Source organism: Chelonia mydas, chromosome 19 (assembly GCF_015237465.2).
Source record: "Chelonia mydas isolate rCheMyd1 chromosome 19, rCheMyd1.pri.v2, whole genome shotgun sequence".
Classification (NCBI taxonomy): domain Eukaryota; kingdom Metazoa; phylum Chordata; order Testudines; family Cheloniidae; genus Chelonia; species Chelonia mydas.
In genome coordinates, this window is record NC_051259.2 from 16,348,827 (window position 1) to 16,368,395 (window position 19,569).

General features: G+C 47.4%; 1 protein-coding gene across 9 annotated transcripts in view; it reads left to right on the top strand.

Moving 5' to 3' along the window:
* The window catches only part of HIVEP3 (HIVEP zinc finger 3), a 468,378-nt gene that overhangs the window by 291,821 nt on the left and 156,988 nt on the right, over positions 1-19,569 (top strand). For 5 of the 9 annotated variants that reach the window (XM_043532145.1, XM_043532143.1, XM_043532146.1 and 2 more), the window contains one exon: positions 11,093-11,198. The exons of 3 other annotated variants lie outside the window; for them this stretch is intronic. The gene's annotated coding sequence lies outside the window, so the exon portion shown is untranslated. Of the gene's footprint in view, positions 1-10,097; positions 10,260-11,092; positions 11,199-19,569 lie in introns of those variants that run through there. One more of the 9 variants, XM_037881590.2, reaches the window with a different exon arrangement.

Here is a 19,569-nt window from a genome sequence, read left to right on the forward strand (position 1 = left end):
TCACAGGGCTGCTTCCGCTGCAACTCTGCTTGGCTGCTCGTCTTGCCGTACCACGGCAAGTGTGCAGCCCACTCAGCTGTTGTGTCTTGGCAGCAGACGGTGCAGTAGGTCTGCAAACCATCGTCGTCATTGAACGACTGCTTCTGCTGCCACTCTGCTCTCCTGGTGGTCTCACAGGGCTGCTTCCGCTGCAACTCTGCTTGGCTGCTCGTCTTGCCGTACCACGGCAAGTGTGCAGCCCACTCAGCTGTTGTGTCTTGGCAGCAGACGGTGCAGTAGGTCTGCAAACCATCGTCGTCATTGAACGACTGCTTCTGCTGCCACTCTGCTCTCCTGGTGGTCTCGCAGGGCCTCTTCCGCTGCAACTCTGCTCGGCTGCTCTTGTCTCGCCATACCACAGCAAGCATGGAGCCCGCTCAGATCACCACAGCAGTTATGAGCATTGTAAACACCTCGCGCATTATCCTGCAGTATATGCAGAACCAGAACCTGCAAAAGCGGGCGAGAAGGCGATGGCAGTGCGGTGACGAGAGTGATGAGGACATGGACACAGACTTCTCTCAAAGCACGGGCCCCAGCAATTTGGCCATCCTGGTGGCAATGGGGCAGGCTCATGCCGTGGAACGCCGATTCTGAGCCCGGGAAACAAGCACAGACTGGTGGGACCGCATAGTGTTGCAGGTCTGGATGATTCCCAGTGACTCCGAAACTTTTGCATGCGTAAGGGCACTTTCATGGAACTTTGTAACTTGCTTTCCCATGCCCTGAAATGCAAGAATATCAAGATGAGAGCAGCCCTCGCAGTTCACAAGCGAGTGGTGATAGCCCTCTGGAAGCTTGCAACACCAGACAGCTACTGGTCAGTCAGGAATCAATTTGGAGTGGGCAAATCTACTGTGGGAGCTGCTGTGATCCAAGCAGCCAGTGCAATCAATGAGCTGCTGCTATCAAGGGTAGTGACTCTGGGAAATGTGCAGGTCATAGTGGATGGCTTTGCTGCAATGGGATTCCCTAACTGTGGTGGGGTGATAGACGGAACCCATATCCTATCTTGGCACCGGACCACCAAGGCAGCCAGTACATAAACTGAAAGGGGTACTTTTCAATGGTGCTGCAAGCACTGGTAGATCACAAGGGACGTTTCACCAACATCAATGTGGGATGGCCGGGAAAGGTACATGACGCTCACATCTTCAGGAACTCTGGTCTGTATGAACAGCTGCAGCAAGGGACTTACTTTCCAGACCAGAAAATAACTGTTGGGGCTGTTGAAATGCCTATAGTTATCCTTGGGGACCCAGCCTACCCCTTAATGCCATGGCTCATGAAACCACACACAGGCACCCTGGACAGTAGTCAGGAGCTGTTCAGCTATAGGTTGAGCAAGTGCAGAATGGTGGTAGAATGTGCATTTGGACGTTTAAAAGTGCACTGACGCAGTTTACTGACTAGGTTAGACCACAGTGAAACCAGTATTCCCATTGTTATTACTGCTTGCTGTGTGCTCCATAATATCTGTGAGAGTTAAGGGGGAGACGTTTATGGCGGGTTGGGAAGTTGAGGCAAATCGCCTGGCCACTGATTATGCACAGCCAGACACCAGAGTGGTTAGAAGAGCACAGCAGGGTGTGCTGCACATTAGAGAAGCTTTGAAAACCAGTTTCATGGCTGACCAGGCTACGGTGTGACAGTTCTGTTTGTTTCTCCTTGATGAAGACCCACCCCCTTGGTTCACTCTACTTCCCTGTAAGCCAACCACCCTCCCCTCCCGCCTTCGATCACCGCTTGCAGAGGCAATAAAGTCATTGTTGTTTCAAATTCATGCATTCTTTATTAATTCATCACACAAATAAGGGGATAACTGCCAAGGTAGCCCGGGAGGGGTGGTGGAGGAGGGAAGGACAAGGCCACACTGCGCTTCAAAACTTATTGAATGCCAGCCTTCTGTTGCTTGGGCAGTCCTCTGGGGTGGAGTGGCTGGGTGCCCCCCCCCCCCCGCATTCTTGGGCGTCTGGGTGAGGAGGCTATGGAACTTGGGGAGGGGGGCGGTTGGTTACACAGGGGCTGCAGTGGCAGTCCATGCCGGGGCTGCAGTGGTGGTCTGAGCCTTTCCTGCACCTCAACCATACGCCAGAGCATATCAGTTTGATCCTCCAGTAGCCTCAGCATTGCATCCTGCCTCCTTTCATCATGCTGCCGCCACCTTTCCTCTTGATCCTGCCACGTCTCCTGTTGCTCCAGCCATCTATCCTCTCGCGCATCCCTCCTGTCCTCGTGTTCATTTTGTCTGCCTCCACGCATTCTGCTGGGCTCTTTCAGTTTGGGTGGACTGCATGAGCTTAGAGAACATTTCATCGCGAGTGTGGTTTTTTTCGTCGTCTTATCTGCACTAGCCTCTGGGACGGAGATGCTAGTCACAGCATTGAAACATTTGCAGCTGCGGGAGGAAAAAAAGGGAGATTAAAATTGAAAAAGACACATTGGCCATTTAAAAGGAGGGGCTGATGTCTTCGGATTAACGTGCAGCACAAAACCAACTAACCCCCCCAACACACACCCAATTCTCTGGGATGACCGCTTCACCCCTCCCTCACCGCGTGGCTAACAGCGGGAATGATTTCTTTTCAGCCACAGGCAAACAGCACAGCAGGAACAGCCGCCTCTGATGTCCCCTTAATAAAATTCCCCTATTTCAACCAGGTATGATATCACTCTCCTGAGGATAACACAGAGAGATAAAGAATGGATGTTGCTTGAATGCCAGCAAACACCGGGACCACACGCTGCCATGCTTTCTTTTGCAGTGATTCCAGACTACGTGCTACTGGCCTGGCGTGGTAAAGTATCCTACCATGGAGGATGCAGTAAGGCTGCCCTCACCAGAAATCTTTTGCAAAGGGTTTGGGAGTACTCCAGGAGAGCTTCATTGAGATGTCCCTGAAGGATTTCCGCCCCATCCCCAGATACGTTAACAGACTTTTCCAGTAGCTGTACTGGTCGCGAATGCATCCCAAGTCTTCAGGGCAAATTAATCATTAAACACGCTTGCTTTTAAATGGTGTATTATATTTACAAAGGTACACTCACCAGAGCTGCCTTCTGCGCCTTGAAGGTCTGGGAGCCTGGGTTGGGAGAGTTGGGAGGGTATTGGCTCCAGGCTGTCGGGGAGAACAGTTTCTCTGCTTGCCTGGTGTGCACTATCTTCAACCTCCCCCTCCTCATCATCTTCCTCATCCCCAAAATCCTCATCCCTGTTGCGTGGGGAGACTCCCTTGCAGGAGTCCACGTACAGATGTGGGGTAGTTGTAGGGGCACCCCCTAGAATTGCATGCAGCTCATCATGCAAGCGGCATGACTGGGGCTCTGACCCCGAGCGGGCGTTTGCCTCTTGGGTTTTTTGGTAGGCTTGCCTGAGCTCCTTAAGTTTCACGTGGCGCTGCTGTGGGTCCCTGTGATAGCCTCTGTCCTTCATGCTTTTGGAGATTTTTTCAAATATTTTGGCATTTCTTCTTTTGGAATGGAGTTCTGATAGCACGGATTCATCTCCCCATACAGCAGTCAGATGCAGTACCTCCTGTTAGGTCCATGCTAGAGCTCTTTTGCGATTCTGGGACTCCGTGGTCATCTCTGCTGATGAGCTCTGCACTTCACGCCACAGTGGCCAAACAGGAAATGAAATTAAAAAGTTTGCGGGGCTTTTCCTGTATACCTGGCCAGTGCATCCGAGTTGAGAGTGCTGTCCAGAGTGGTCACAATGGAGCACTGTGGGATAGCTCCTGGAGGCCAATACCTTCTAATTGTGTCCACGCTAACCCAAATTCGACCCGGCGATGTCAATTTTAGCGCTAATCCCGTCGTCGGGGAGTACAGAAATTGATTTTAAGAGCCCATTAAGTCGACAAAAATGGCTTTGTTGTGTGGATGGGTGCAGGGTTAATCGATCTAACGCTGCTAAATTTGACCTAAACTCATAGTGTAGACCAGGGCTATGTCTAAAATTGGCATAATGATTCCTCATGCCTGTTACTTAGCAGGACTAAAGCGTCTTTAATGTAAATGCTGGAATAGTTATGAGACTTTGCAGGGACTATTCTTTTTACCATCGGAGAGTCTCCTGAATGCTTTCAAAATAGTAATTAAGTATCACAACACCCCTGGGAGATCGGTAACATTATCACCCCCATTTTACAGATGAAGAGACTGAGGTACTGAGAGAAGACATGAAGTCACACAGCCAGCCAATATTAGAACTGAGAATAAAACCCAGGAGTGCTAGGGTAAAATTTTCAAAAGCAACTCAGTGACTTAAACCAATGGAAATTAGGTGTCTAAATACTTCTGAAAATCTGGCCCTTAGTCCCCTAGAGCCAGATTTATAAAGGTATTTGGGTACCTAAAGATGTAAATAGACAGTGGGATTTTCAAAAGCACCTCCGTGCCTAACTCCCATTGATTTTATTGATTGTTTTGTAAAATCCCACTAGGTGCCTCTCTGCATCTCTAGGCTCCTAAATTCCATTAACACTCTGGGCCCCAAGTTGCTTACGTGTTTTTGAAAATGTTACTCCTCCTTCAACCATTGAAGTCCCAAACTTTCCAAAACTGGAAATACAGCCCAGAAGTGCTAATTCCCAGTCCCCTGTTCTAGTGCAGAACCTATAATGTAATAACTCCTTGAGGATCATATAGCACTTTACACAGTCATCCTAAATACTCATGAGACAGGTAGGGAAGACTCGATTACAGAGGGATAAAGTGATATGGCCAAAGTTGTATACTGAGTCATTGGAAGAGCCAGGAAAAAAACCCAGGGGTCCTAGTTCACAGTTTTTGGCTCTAATTCTAGAACAGGATTCCCAAATCTTTTCATAGGTTAAGCCAAACCTTAGTGGAGGTGTTTTGTAATGGATACCTCCTGTCCATTTACAATTATATAGCATACCTGGGCAACTACAGAAATTGCTTATGTGGAAAAGTAACATCAGGAAAATATTTAATGTAATTTTAGCTTCTGTTAATGTAATTTAGCAGCTGGAAACAAGGAAGACAGTTAGAGAAGCATGTGGTCAACCAGAACTGTGCAGACCACCAGAATAGGCTTTGTGGACCACTGTTTTGGAAACCTCTGTGCTAGATTAAACTTCAGAGAACTAGGAAAAACAATGAAAGGGTCAGAACAAGAGAGATACAGGGCAATTTCCTTCATTCTGTAAACAGCTTCAAAGAGGACTCCAAGACAGTAGGCAACTTGTGCACATCCTGGGCCAGGATAAGGTAAGCAGGAATGAGGGGGTATGAGGAGATATTCCCTGGAAACTTTGTCAAAATGCTTAGGGGAGGGAAAAGTCTAGCCTTTGAATGTGAAGTAAAGTATGGTTATTTTAACCATAATGGAATTGTGGACAGTCTTCCTGTTGGGAGGGCAGTCATGTTAACAAAGGGCTTCCATAAAACTGTTCACATTTAGCCTTTGTTAAACCCCATGTATCCTTGAGGTTTGCAGACAGGAGGAGGAGAGTCCCTGGGGAATTTTCCTTTTATTTTCCTGTTTAAATGAAAACACTTTCTCCCAACCAGGGAAAGAGGCAAACCTGCTGGGCAAACACATTTGTATTAATTGCACTTCGATGACAATGTTTATACTATTCAGCTGAAAAATATACTGACTTTATGGGCAATGTGGCACAGAGTTCAATTGACTGCAGCTTGGAGTGATGTGTGTGTTTTGTGAGAGAGGGTCTATGGATGGAAACTTCGCCTGGGAAATGTCATGAAAAGAGCTGATGCTTGGTGTAATGCGATGCATTCCAAAGGCAAACAATTCACCCTTCAGTACCTGTCTTTTATGAGCCCTGGGGTTAAGTGCTCTCAGGTAGGGATGGTTTATCAGTACCATGCAGAGAGGGCAGGACTCCCATCACAGGCAGCAAGATTATCTCCTCACCTCCCATCAAACTGGGAGGTGGAATTTCAACAAGTGGCTCCTGAGAGACCCTTTCAGCATGCCCTGTGTGAGAAGAAGGGAAAGAGAATCACGTGCTTCAGAGGGAATCTGTCTATTTCCTTAGCTAATCTTATCAAGTCATTTCTACCAGACTCATCACCATGGCATCTGAGAACCTTACAAAATTATAGGAATACAACTGATTTTCTTCCCGCTGCCTTAGAGTCAGTGATAGACCAAACTGACTGTTAAATCTGCTTGTGTTAGGTATCCTCGCGTTTCTCAAAGCGTTCGCGTGAGAGCTGCACCAAGTTCATTCTGTGAATATGCAAATACTAAAGTGTATTTAGAGTTAGAAAAGGAACTGCTCCCCATATCTGCCCTGTGCGTCATCGAGTCATGTCTGCCACCTTCAGCGACACCAAGATGTTCTTACTCCTGCTGGCTTTGTGGGGCTGATCCTGCTATGAGGAAGCAGCATGGACTCTGTTCTGTCTCATGCAGAGCACCACAACACTCAGCTCAGTTCTAGATGCAGCCTCATTTATTTATTTATTTTTTTAACTGGTGAGAAGCTGGATGTTCAGCTGCTAGGTGGGGTTTCCAGCTCTGGCTGTTGGGAAAGCTAATCTTTTGATGGAGGTATTTTGATCAGGACGAGTCAGTGTAAGGGGAAATATTCACCAAGGCCCGTTATTCACCAAGTCAGATTTTACACTATAACTGCCCTTCCGGTTTTGCTGTTTTTGGATCTTTCTGGTTGGTGTGAACCTACACAGTGAAGGCTTTGCCACTTAGCCATCTTTGGAGAGACAGAGGTCAAATTCACACCTTGTGTATCAGTAAATGGGTGCAACTCTCTTGAAGTCACTGCAGCTGCACCTCCTTACATCAAGTGTGAATTTAGCGGAGAGAGAGAGAGAGAGTGGGTGTGTAAAATTAAATATAAGAACCACCCCTCTTTCACAGGCTAACCCTCCTTTTTGCCATGAATGCAAGGAGCTGAGTTGGAGCCCTGAGGAATTAGTCAGTGCACACACACAAAACGGATGTATTTTTACTGTACGCTTAGCTGCTGTTTTGTCATTTCTGATATTGAAACATTTGGGGGATGAAGTGAAGTGGTGCTGTGTCAGACTGGGGACCGGGCAGCGTGGGGTTTTGGTGGTAGATTTCCAATGATTAATTTTCCTGAAGAGCTGCTTTCTATTTACTGAACAGAAATACAATTCCATTGATGTCCACCCAGAAAAGCATATCCCACTGTTTGCCTGTCAGAGTCATTATTTCCATTATAGGGACCTCACACAGCTTTAATACTGCCCTGATATTGGAAAGCCTGCAGAGGGATGGGAATGAAGGCTTGGCAATGATTTTTAAAATAGTGGGTATTTGTCTTAGGCATAGTTTACACTAGAAAAAAGCTTGCCAGTATAGTAATAAAGGTATAGATATATCAGCAAAGCCTCCTCACGTGGACATAGCTTATAATGGCAAAAGATTGCTTTGCCAGTACAGCTTATACTGGTTCCTGAACAAAATATGGTCTAGTGGCAAAAGCACTTTTCCCCCTGGTATATCTTTGTCTGCGCTGTGGGGAAATATTGTTTAAAAAAAAATCAATCCCTAACCAACATTATTATGCGGGCAAAAGTTTTAAGTGTAGACCTGGCCTTAGATGCAAAGCTATTCTTGTGGTTTGTAAAAAAACATGATTTCCTACAGCTGCCTGAATTCAAAGCTCAACATTGTGTTGCTTTGTCTTCTGAGATCATCTCAGGACTTAAATCCATGCATTATATCCATCATCTTGGAAACCTGATAGAATATGGGAGCCACTAAAAACACCCATTGAAATCCATTGCCATCACCACATGGAACAGGAACAAGCCCATACAGGTCTCCCTTGGCTGATCATTTTGTCTTATTGCAGCCACGTCCTTTCTTTACAATGAAACATTTTGTCTGCCCCTGTAAAGATAAAGGTAATCCATTCAGTTCAGCTATGGGCACCAGTGGCAATGACTTAATCCCCTTCCTCCCCCTCCCCCCTCCGAAGTTCTTGATAAGTAAATATAATGCCAAATCCCTCCTGAACAAGTCCCCCTCTTAGCTATTATACGGTGGGCCTCTTAACATGTGTGTATTGTACATCCACCCAACGTGCCTTTTACTAATCTATGACAGCGACAGAGTCTAAAGCCCCGTATAGGAATCCAGGGCTCTTCTGCTGTATTGCTGTAGGTGTAGGTGCTAAAAGTTGGTGTGAAGATTCAGGGTATTTACTGCTGAGTCATGCTGGCTTGGAGGTCCGGTTAGCTCCATCCAGAATGTAAAGGGTCCGAGAGTGCCTCTTCGGGGTGTAGAGAACTAGGATACTAGGGCAGAGGAGGTCCCAAAAGGAAACCCTGGGAACTCCTAGTCTTGGGGAGGACACTTAGAATGCAGTTTATGTTGTGGCAGTATTTCTGTGTTTCCAGTAAGGCCAAACCCCAGGAATAAGGATAAGTTTTGACACTGTCCCAGGCCGTGTGCGCTCTGCTGAGGATGGCATAGGCACACTGCCCATTCACACAGTTTAGCATGTAAGGTCAGGCACACAGGTATCCCACAGCTTTCTGTCTGTGGGCCGAGTTCGGTGTCCTCAAGACTTCATGGAGCAATTCTGTGGAAACGCTGATTTGATGTCATTGTTGTGTCATCACTCATGAAAGCTTCCACATGTAAAGTCTGAGTGAAAATGAAATTGGAAGCCTGGCTCCTTTCCCACAGCTGTGGCTAATGTGTGATCAGGGCAATTTAGAGATATTCTCATACTTGTAGGTAGTTGCTCTGCTTTCATAAGGCACACAGGGCTCTCTGAATGGCAAGGCCAAGCAACACAGAGAGAGGCTTGCAGGGTGCAATGAATGTAGTGTCAGGAACTAGTCGTATAACCAAATGTTAAGGGCTTCAGACTTTCCTGCTCCCAGCAGGACTCTCCCCTCCCTGGTTCATCCTGCACACAGTGGAGGCCAGGCTGGAAGCATGGCATAGCCTCGTGGTACTTCCCAACAGCTCAGGAGCTCTGCATGCTGGCATGGGATCTGTTTAAGGGAGAGCACTTGCTAAACAGCGTAGAGCAAGTGATTCAATGCCTGCAGATTGGGGACTTTGCAGGCTGGCCTTAGGGTGGGTCAGTGGAGGCTCTGGTAGGAGTCCCCTTGCGACCTTGCCATACAACCAGTGTAAGTGGGTGTGTCCTGTGCTAGGCAGGGGAGGTGCAAAGTGGCTGCCAGATGCAGGTGGCTTCTGTGCTGTGCTGCTGTGAAGGTACCCGTTCTGTTTCCAGCTGGAGAGCCTCCTGTGGTGGAAGCCCGACGTTAATGATCCCTGTAGCCTGTCCCTCCCTCTCTCCAAGGAGGGGTGTGCAGGGCTCTCCCCCTGACACTGCCGGAGAAGAGACTGTGTGCCCCAGTTCCCAGGGGAGTAGACAGCCCGACCCAGACTGAGAGGGGCAGCATTTTCACATCTTCCAACCTTTGCCTCTAAGGCCACGTCCACAATAAAACAAAAACACCATCTGTTATCACGGGTCAGCTGCGAAAGGTCCAGATCCCACTGTACGCCGGGCAGGCTGGAGTTGTACCCTGCTAGCTGCTCAGGATAAATCCTGGGAACCAGCTCACACCTCTTAAAACTCCCCCTTGCCTTGGCCAGCGCAGGCACATCTTAGCGAACACGTGTCAAAATCCCCCCTTTTCCTAGGGGCCACAGACTTGTTCCTGGCTCAGCTCCCGGTTCCCTGGGCTGTGCCCCGTCCCCACGCCTCGGCCCGAGCTCCGGCTGGGGCGTGGGCTGCAGGTGATAACCCCTCTGCGGGTCGGAGTCCTCCTGCCCCGAGCTGCGGACTCGCCGGAGCCCGGCCCGGCCCTGCCCGGCCCGTGGCCCCGCACGGGGAGTGACCCGGGGCCGGGCTGAGCCCGCGCCCTGCCGGCGGGCAAACACGCCGGAGCGCAAGGGGCAGGGCGCGTGTCACGGGGCGGGGGGCGGCCAGAGGCGCGGGAGGAGGATGTGGGGATGGAGAGAGGAGGCAGGCTGAGAAGGATGGAGAGGGGGAGACGCCGGAGCCTGCGGTAGAGAGGTGGGGGCGGGGAGGGTAGGGGCGCGCGCACACACACACTCACACTCACACACACACACACACACACACTCTGATTGTTTTCTTCCTTCCCCCAGCGCCTCCGCGTGCACAGGGCTCGGGTCTGAGCGGACCCGCGGGTGCCTGCAGGGCATGTCCGGGGGCTGCTGTCCGCTCTCAGCCTGCGTCCTCCTGGTAAGTGCGTTTGGCTGGCGTGAGGCGAGCGCCAGAGCCCACGGCGGCCGCTCCGCGGCACTAGCGCTGAGCCACGGGGCCAGTCCCGTCAGCTGGTAGCCGGGACTCCAGCGTGGCTCGGCTTCAGGCCGATCTGCCCATCCCTTATCAGGGTGTCTGTCCCTGAGAGAGGCTCTTCTGCAGGCAGCACTGGGCCCAGAGCCCATTAGTTCCTTACTGGGATTTGGCAAGTGATTCTTGCTGGGGCAGACAGTCCTTCTTCTGTCTTATTCTCTTTAGATAGTTCTGTAGCACCTGCCAGCGTGTGTCTGAGCACCTTACAGCCCGGAGGCAGGGCGGGCTCCTTAAGAGAGACTTGCAGCGAGATGCAGTCTGATCTGTACCCACTGCTGCAGATTGGTTCTCAGATCGACTGTGATGACAGTCTCACTTAGCAACTTTCAGGTGGCACTAGTCTGCTAACAAGTGAGCATTTGTGATGGAGGGGCGGTGTGTGTGTGTGTGAGAGAGAGAGAGAGATTTTTATATCACTGTCTCTTGTCAAGATTTGATGGATTTTTGCAAAATTTTAAAGGAAGAAATGTTTGCTAGAAGTATAAGGAGGTTGGCCCGGGAGATGGTTGTCTCAGAAATGCGCTGTTAACAAGTTGTGCAATGCATGAGAGCCAGCCAAGGGCTGAAGGATTCCCTTGTCTGTACCGAAAGCCACAGCAGCTGCTTGACAACAGGAAACAATGTGTAGTGAATGGAAAAAGTGGGTGGTGCTGACTGAACAACTTCCCTTTACATCACTGCCCAAATAAGGAGCTTTAAAGTGACCTTTTCTATTACAGCCCATCAGAACATCCCCCTGGAGACTCAGGGTTCCTGTCTCTTACAAGCCACAGTCATGAGAGAGAAGGCTGCAATGCAGGGGGCATGGGAGCAGAGTCAATGCAGGTAATGAAATCCTGATTAGGCAATGAATGTTCAGGGAGGGTTTCTTTCCCTTTTATCAGCTGTGGTCAGGTGGGGGGAGGGGGAGGGGGAGATAGGCGCAGCAGTTTGCCCAGAAGTGAAGTAAGGGCAGTTGTAACACTCAGGCATGTCTCCCCGATGAGGTCACTGTAAATGAGTAACCAGGAGTTACTGGATGTAGGACTCCTGTATACTGTAAACATGAATGGCTTGTTTCTCTTGATCCTTCGCCAGGCAACCCAAGTGCCAATACTGGCAAATAAATAAACTGCAGTTTGACTGTTAATTGAAGTGCATGTATAACTGATGTTCTCGGGGAGTCCTGTCTGGGACTGTCACTGGTGGTACCGGGTAGCACTGGCAGCTTGGGAGCCATCAATCTGGAATGGCTGGGTTTTTTTGGAGGGGGAGGGGTTGTTAGTAGAAGAAAGCAAGTGGCAAATAATGGGGATACTGTCATGCAACGGCTGATTAAAATATGTAACTACTTTAGCAAAGGTTTCAGAGTAGCAGCCATGTTAGTCTGTATTCGCAAAAAGAAAAGGAGGACTTGTGGCACCTTAGAGACTAGCAAATTTATTTGAGCATAAGCTTTCGTGAGCTACAGCTCACTTCATCGGATGCCTCTGTTTGCATTTGGAAAGGAAGATGAACTTTAGCAAAGTTCTGCAGGGAGGCTTTGTATCAAACCGACTTTCCAAACCTGGAGACAGAAAATATCTGCAAGACGAGTGCAGTAAGAGAGAGTGGCAAACTTTGCTAGAATAGTGGAGTAAAGGGCCTTTCGAGGGCTGAACCTGTTGGGCATTTTATTCTTTTCAATATTTCATGGGAGATTAACACCTGCACATCAGCATAAAATGAGGTAGTTTTAAAAATGTATGAAGTTTGTGTAAATGAGCTGTAATGATTTAAGCTCCCTAATCCTTCTCAATGGAAATTAATAGCGCCTGTAATACAGCCAGAGGTGTGTTCTGAAATGCAGACATGCACTGAACTGCTGCATGCGAACGTGTGGATATTTATTCTACATACGGTGTTGATGAGAAGGACTGGGTATTTTTATTTATTTATTTTCTGTAGCCTTTGAGAATTGGGACTAATTGTGCAGCTACCACAAAAGTGTCTCTGGCCCAGTAAAACTCTGGCAAGTGAAAATGGTTGGGGCAATTGACATGGTGACGTGCAGTGTCAGCAATAGAAGCTGAACTGTGCTCTACTGCTGATAGGTAGCTCATGGCTTCTGAGCACTTACTTCGTCTGTTTGACCATTATCATTGTCAGCAGGCAAGGACACTTTTAGCCTTTATCATCTGGAAAGCAGGCATCTGGATGCCCCAACATCCCCTCCTTTATAGCTCTTGTCCCTGTCCTGACTTGTATTAGTACATTTCAGGGATCCCCTAGAGCATGTGGCAGAAGAGACCTACTAATGTTCCTTAGCAGTTGTCATTGTCTGCTGGGTTCACACAACCTCAATGCCATAGAAACTTTACATTCTGTTTCCCATAGAATAATATACACAGCACAGTCAGAATCCAATTCTCTGATAGGAGTAAAACTGTAGCCTGCCTGAAATGAATTGAGGACTGGGGGGTGATGATGGGGCATCTCAAAAGCCAAAAAACCTACTACTGTATAATGGCACTAACTGGCCCCCTTGTTGACAGCCTCAGCAGAGGGGCGCTGAGTGAATCCCACTCAGCCTTAGAAGGGAGCCTTCTAGTGGAGGACTGAAGGACACATGGTGGGGTGGAACAAGGGAAACATATGCTCTTATTTTCTGGGTTGCTCCTGTTCTGTGGACAGAGAGTCTCTTTCTCTGGGGCTTTCAATCTGGCTCCTTTCTCCAGCACAACATTCATTTCAATTATTATTTAGAAAAGGAAAAAAGTAAAATAAAACAATTTGGTAGGGAAACTCTAATTGTGCATCAAAACGAACAGTCCTAATTGAATTATTAACTAATTAAAGTGCTGGGGAAGCTGTAAACCCCCTAAAGTTGTCCTTGTGGCAGTTTTACATTCATGGAATCTGGGACACCATGCTCTCACTTGCAGTGATGCTTCCCCAGTGTTCCCCCTGTAGAGAATGTTTGGACTCTGTTGACTTCACCTTCATCTCTGTGCAGGACTGTTGAAGTGTAAGAGAAGCAGACTGAATAATTTGTACTCTTAATAGATTATTTTTAATCTTCATCTACGATATGGATCTCTCTGATTTCTCAGTGTCAGACGTGGATTATTGAAGGAATGGGTATGTGCCCTGGCAGCATACTGTCAGGCACTGCTGCAGCTGTTATACTCTTGGTACTTTAATAAGGAGCTCCCACAAATTTTCCTTCCCCTCTGTCCTGATAAGCCTATGCCTCAGGTGCAAGTGTGGCAGAGAAAATGGAGAGAGGGACTGCAGACTCTACTTGTTTGTTTTCCCGTTTAAACAAATCACGTTCTCATGGCCACAACTAAGGAGAGAGGCAGAACCACTGGGCAAACAGAAATGTTTAGAGTTTGTGCTTGAAAAATATACAGAGCTGTTGAGAAAATAGCATGGTATTCAGCTAGCACAGTTTGCAGGGTGTTTGAGATTATGTACACAGGACTTCTAGGGGGATACAAAGAAGAGAATCCTCTGAGAAAATGTTTTGGAAATACCTGATGTTTATTCCAAAGGCAAAAGCAAATGTGATGTTGAGAAATATTTCCTGAGTGCCAGGGATAAGGTGTCTCTGACATGGATGGTCTAGCAGTAATCAGAGAAACAGGGACTGTACCGGGGTTTGGGAAATCAGCCCAGCCATCCTCTCAAGTTGGTGGTAGGTCTCCTGAGAACTCCCTGCAATACATCAATGGTGAATTTCAACAGTTGTTTTGGGTACACTCCTCTTGCACTGAAATAGCTAGTTTTCCTCTAGTTTCTTCTGTCTCCAGGCCCAAGTAAATGTGCAGTAAACCTTCACTCCCCACCATATCACAGGATTTCAGTTGGCAGCCAAGACAAAGACTCTCCTTTTAACCCCAGGCCAGGCACAGGTACTGTAGTATTGGCTTTCCCAGGTGCTTGAATTTAGCCATGTTCTCAACATGCTGGTCCATTTCTGTATGCAGAAAAGTTTCCGTAGCCACCAGGTGAGCAAGATTTCCTTGTGCAACTGGGCGAGGGAAGGTTATTTGCTGTGCAAGGCTGAGAATGTTCCCAGTGAGGCTGAGCAGAGGAGTCTTTTGCGTACATAGAGCTACGTCTGATGGAAAAATTCTGAGAAGTTTTTTTTCCCTAGCGGGCTCAATGGTAACCAATCTAAGGCTGCCTAAATGTTTCTTTTCTAACCCCTTGATTTCAGTTGCACAAAACGTTACTGAATTGGGGCACTATTCTTTTGGAGAGTTTGAGAAGAAACCATTCAGCAGCTCTTGACTGGGAGGAAATAATTAGCAAGATTCAGCCTTTCCCCACACCCCAAAAATGTATGTACGCTGCACAGAGAGGGCTGCATTTGTCTGTGGCCTTGCAGCTTGTGTAATCACTGACAGCTGGGTAAAGTTAAGTGTAAAATGCCACCATTGGTGTGAAAGAGTGGGGAATCTGGTGGCATTTTACATCTGCAGAGCTCAGGTGTAAATAATGACACAAGGTGCAAGATAGGAGAATTAGGTCTGGAGTTTTCAAGGGCACAAGTGCACCAGTTTATGTGGCAAACTCTATGAGCTCAGCACATGTGTTTTCAAACACATGATAAACTTTATACATAGGGTGTATAGAGTTTTCTATGCAAACGAGATTTCAATTTCAGGGGATCCATGGCTTCCCGGCCCCAACCCACTGCCACCAAACTCAGCTGGCCCTTCCTCTGCTCTTCCTGCAGACTTTAGAAGGTCTCCGGGAAAAGAACCCATGGATCTAGGTTTTTGCAGCATTGTTGCACCAGGAAGCTTTGAGGTTCAGATTTATTGGTGCATAGGAGTGACTAGACTTGTTCTTTATGCAGGTACTGGAATTCTGGGAATTGAAGCCAAAATTGGCTGGTCCAGTGGGATCCAGACATTGGATTTGGGGTTTTGCAGTATGGTTGCTTCAAGGTCTTGGGTGTGTTTGATGTGCTTAGGAACAGATACACTTGTTCTCTATTTTGATGGTACAACTAGGGGCTGGGGGGAGGGGAGGAGGGGGTGCGAATCAGCAGATTCCAAGTAGATCCAGCCTTTGCCTTTTTCCACATAAACCCATTGGCTCCCTAAGCTCCTTCTTATCATGCTCCCACATCCAACCAAGGGACTCCATTGCTGCCCATCTGCTGGAGAGCACCAAAGGGAAATCCCCCTCCTGTGCTCCGTAGCCGGTCCGCATTGGGGTAGATTCCTACCTTGCAGAGCCCATGAGGACAAAACTGATACTGTCTTTAAGTCCATGACCACATGCTGTTGTTTTCCACAAGGATTGCTAACAGGTCTTGAACTCAGGCCCTTTAGATCCACAGCACAGAATTCTTTTATTTGAGCAATTGGTGGTGAACGTAGGCTGTTATCCTCTAAGTGGAGCCAGCTGCAGAAGAAGACTGACACACTTTGCCAGTGGGCTAGACAGCTATTTGTGAGACAGCAGCTACCAGGATTCCCAAGTTCTGTTCCTGGCCTTGGGAGCAGAGTGTGGTCGAGTAGTTCAAGACAGGATAGCCAAGCACATAATTCGGTACATCCATTCTGAAAGACAGTGTGGTAATGTGGATAAGACTTCGGTTTGTCACAGAAGCAGCACTGCCTAAGGTGACCTCATCTGTAAAGTGCACGAATGACAGTTGCCTCATCAGGTAGGGGACCAAGGGCTTAGCTAAGAATATGGGTTGTGAAATGTACAGAGCTATTGACAGCATACAATGAATGAATGGGAAGTAGGACTCATTGTCTCCTGGCTTGCAGCTCGGTGTCCCTTAGCCCTTACCCTAGGCTACAGGGTACTATGCAGTAGAGGATGTCTTTGTCTCTCTCTCAAAACTTTTCTTTACCAGATATGTGGACAGGCCTGACAGAATTGCCAAATGTGTGGGTGTCATGCATGATGCATGTATGACACTTGGCAGGTCTACCGTAGCCCCTGCTTTCGTATTTTGCTGCCTTGCTCTTTATTAATATGTGCATCTCTGTTCCTGATGAGTTTCTGTGTTTCTTTAGCTAAGCCCCTGTGTTCCCACCCCACACATGTGAAATTCCACTCTGCCAGTGACGTCCCATCCGGGAGCTGTGGAAATGATTCAGATGTTACAAACCATATCCCAGCATCACCTGGGGAATGAGCAGCATGAGTGGATGAATTCTCAATAAACAGATGTCTTTCCATGCCAGTGCCTGTAATTATAAGGAACCCAAGGAAAACAAATAACTGACCTGAGGCTGGAGCAGCAGAATTGTCGCTAGCTGGAATGCGTTGTGGAGTTTTCCATGAGGCGTCACTGACTCTTTAAATAGCTGCCCACGAGTTTCATTCGCTTCCTCCTGCCCTTTATTCTATTTTCTGGTTTTGTTTCCTTCTGAGGAAATCTAGTAACATTAATTAAAAAACCAGCAAGGGCAAAGATGAGACAAAAATGTGAAGATTCAAAAATAAAAATGAAGAAACATTTTCATAAAGTGCAGTTGTTGGGGAGAAATAATGAACTATCGGTTGCCTAAAGAAAGCAAAGCAATCTCCAGTTTCTCTCTCCTTTTCAGTTAGAAGAGCTTAGCTAAACCAACACTCGGCACCTGGATAGTGAACCCAAGCCAGCATCAACTCTGCTGCTGGAGGATTACAGTCCATCTAAGGCCAGATTCTCTGCTGGTACAAATTTGCAGAGCTCCACTGAAGTCACTAGAGCTCTGCTTGTTTACACCAGCTGTGGTTCTGGCCCTTAACCTTTAAAACAGAAAAGAACAATTTTAGGGCTGTTAATTTTCTTGGTAGGAGGGTTGAGAGGTGAATCCCACAGCTGAAGGAGAAGTAGTAGTCACTCTACACTGGGCTAAGTGCTATATAGAATTTCTGGACTGAATTCTCCTCTTTAGAAGGGTTGGTCACAGCAGCTTCTCGTTGGAGGAGGGGAAACCAGTGGGGAAAGTCTTTCGATCGAGCCTGAGCTTGAAACTTGGCTTCTTAACCTGAGTAATGATCTGAATTGAGAGATTTTTTTTTTTTTGCAGAGAGGAAATTGGGGTTGCTAGGGGAAGAGGAAGCATTTTGTTTATATTTGAGCTACAGAACAGTATAAAATATCATAGGGTTTGTACGTTTTAAAGAAAAGAAGATTTTGTTTGTTTGAAAATAGAAGATGGCTCCTTTTTTTAGAATTAGAGAAGCTGAATAAAATAGTGCACTGAAAGGTCAGACTAGAACCGTACATGAAAATGGGATTGTGTATATCTACAGAAGAATGCAGACTTTTTGGAAGTCAAGATGTGTGTTAAGTTACCTCCCACAAACATGACTGTAGCGCTCATGTATTTCTTTTGTTACCTTCCTAGAGTAAAAGCAACAAAACCCTATGATAAAACTACCCTTCCCCAGCCAAGCACCAGTGGACCTGGGTCAGTATAGGCACTTTAAAGTGTGCAGAATGGTCTTGTGGTTAAAGCACAGGACTAGAAATCAGGAGACTTGGGTTTTGTTCCCAGCTCATAGATTCCAAGGCCAGAACAGACCATTCTGATAATCTAGTCTGACCTGCATAATGCAGGCTAGAGAAGTTCATTCAGGAATTCCTGCATCAAGCTCAAATATTATGGTTGAGTTAGATTGTATGTGTCATAGACTAACAGTGTGAACTGTGGGGAAGTCATTTCACAACTCTATGGCTTTGTCTACAAGGGACATTGACCAGTGTCGCTATTCTAGAATAGTTGCCTGTTTGGACACTATTCTGGAATAAAAATTACTTTTATTTCAGAATAATATGACCAGTCTGGGAGCAATTCTGGAATAATTTATTCTGCAATAGCTCTTCTGGTCAATTTCCCTGTGTAGCCACAGCCTGTGTCTCAGCTTCCAGGTCTGCAGCGTGGGGATAACAACACTTCATGACCTCTCAGGGATGTTGTCTGGCTCCTCACAATCTGCATTCTGAAAGCCCAGGGTCCAGAGTGCTAGATAACTGGCAAAGGAATATTATTTTAAACACTGTGTGTTACAGTGAGCAGCTGTAACTAACTGCTGAAACCATAGTACGGAAAAGATCATCAGTAAGGCTACAATTGTGACTTCCAAAGACCTCTGTAACTTCAGGCTGGGAGCTGTTGGGACCCCCCCAAGCTCTGAGCCACTGAGGGCAGCGGGGGTACCCCGCAGCTGCCGGCCACCGTGGGCAGCAGAGGGACCCTGCAGCTCCTGGCCACTGCAGGCTGAAGTCACGGGGGACTCTGCAGCTCCCAGCTGGCCCCCACACCTGCCCAGCTGCTCCCCATTTGGTCATGGATATTTTTAGTAAAAGTCAGGGACAGGTCACGGGCTTCCATGAATTTTTCTTTATTGCCCATGACCTGTCCGTGACTTTTACTGAAAAATATCCATGACAAAATCTTAGCCTTAATCATCAGCTTAGTTTGGTCATCAAGGGCTGGACTGGAGCTGGCACTTCCACACATGCACAGGTTTAGAGAAACAGCATGAGAAGCCTTCCCCCCACACTCTCCAGGCAGACACTGGTCCCATTTGCAGTTCAGGAGCTCTCCCGAATGCAGGAAATGCTCCCTTTTAGTCCCCCTGACATGCAAACTACCCCAAAGGCTGCAGAAAAGCCAGTCCACTTCCTTATAATGGCCAGTGGGTCTGGCTGGGAGATGTGCAGAATTCCCCTAATCAGTGCCATAGCAGGTGTGTTCCTCTTGCTCACCAGGAACTTTGGGGAGATGTTTTGGCTCATAGAAGCATAGTGCCTCCCACAGGTGCCCATGGGCAGATCTGTGCTTCAGGGGCACAGCCTCGCTGCTAAAATATTACAGGTTTTTCACAGTAATGATCCGGTTACCGCTGTGTTTTGCACCATTACTGCAATAGTAGCTTTTATGCAAGGAATATTTATTAAAACGAAACCCTGATTGCTGTCCTACCCCTGTTTTAAATGGCACTGTTCACAGTCAGATATAGTGCCCCCTGGAAGGCTGAGACCATTTTTGCCAAATCAAGGAATCCAAAGTCAGTGCTGTGCTGTTTTTCTTTGGCCTGAGACAAGTCTGCGGCATTGGTTTTATTATTCATGACGCAGGGCGTATCTCTTTAAAGAAGTTGAGGGAAATTCCCAGATGAGGGTTGGTTGCCATACTATCTTCATGGAGTATGATTTATTTTTGATTCTGCCTGTAATACATTGCCAGCGTAGACGGTCTGTTGC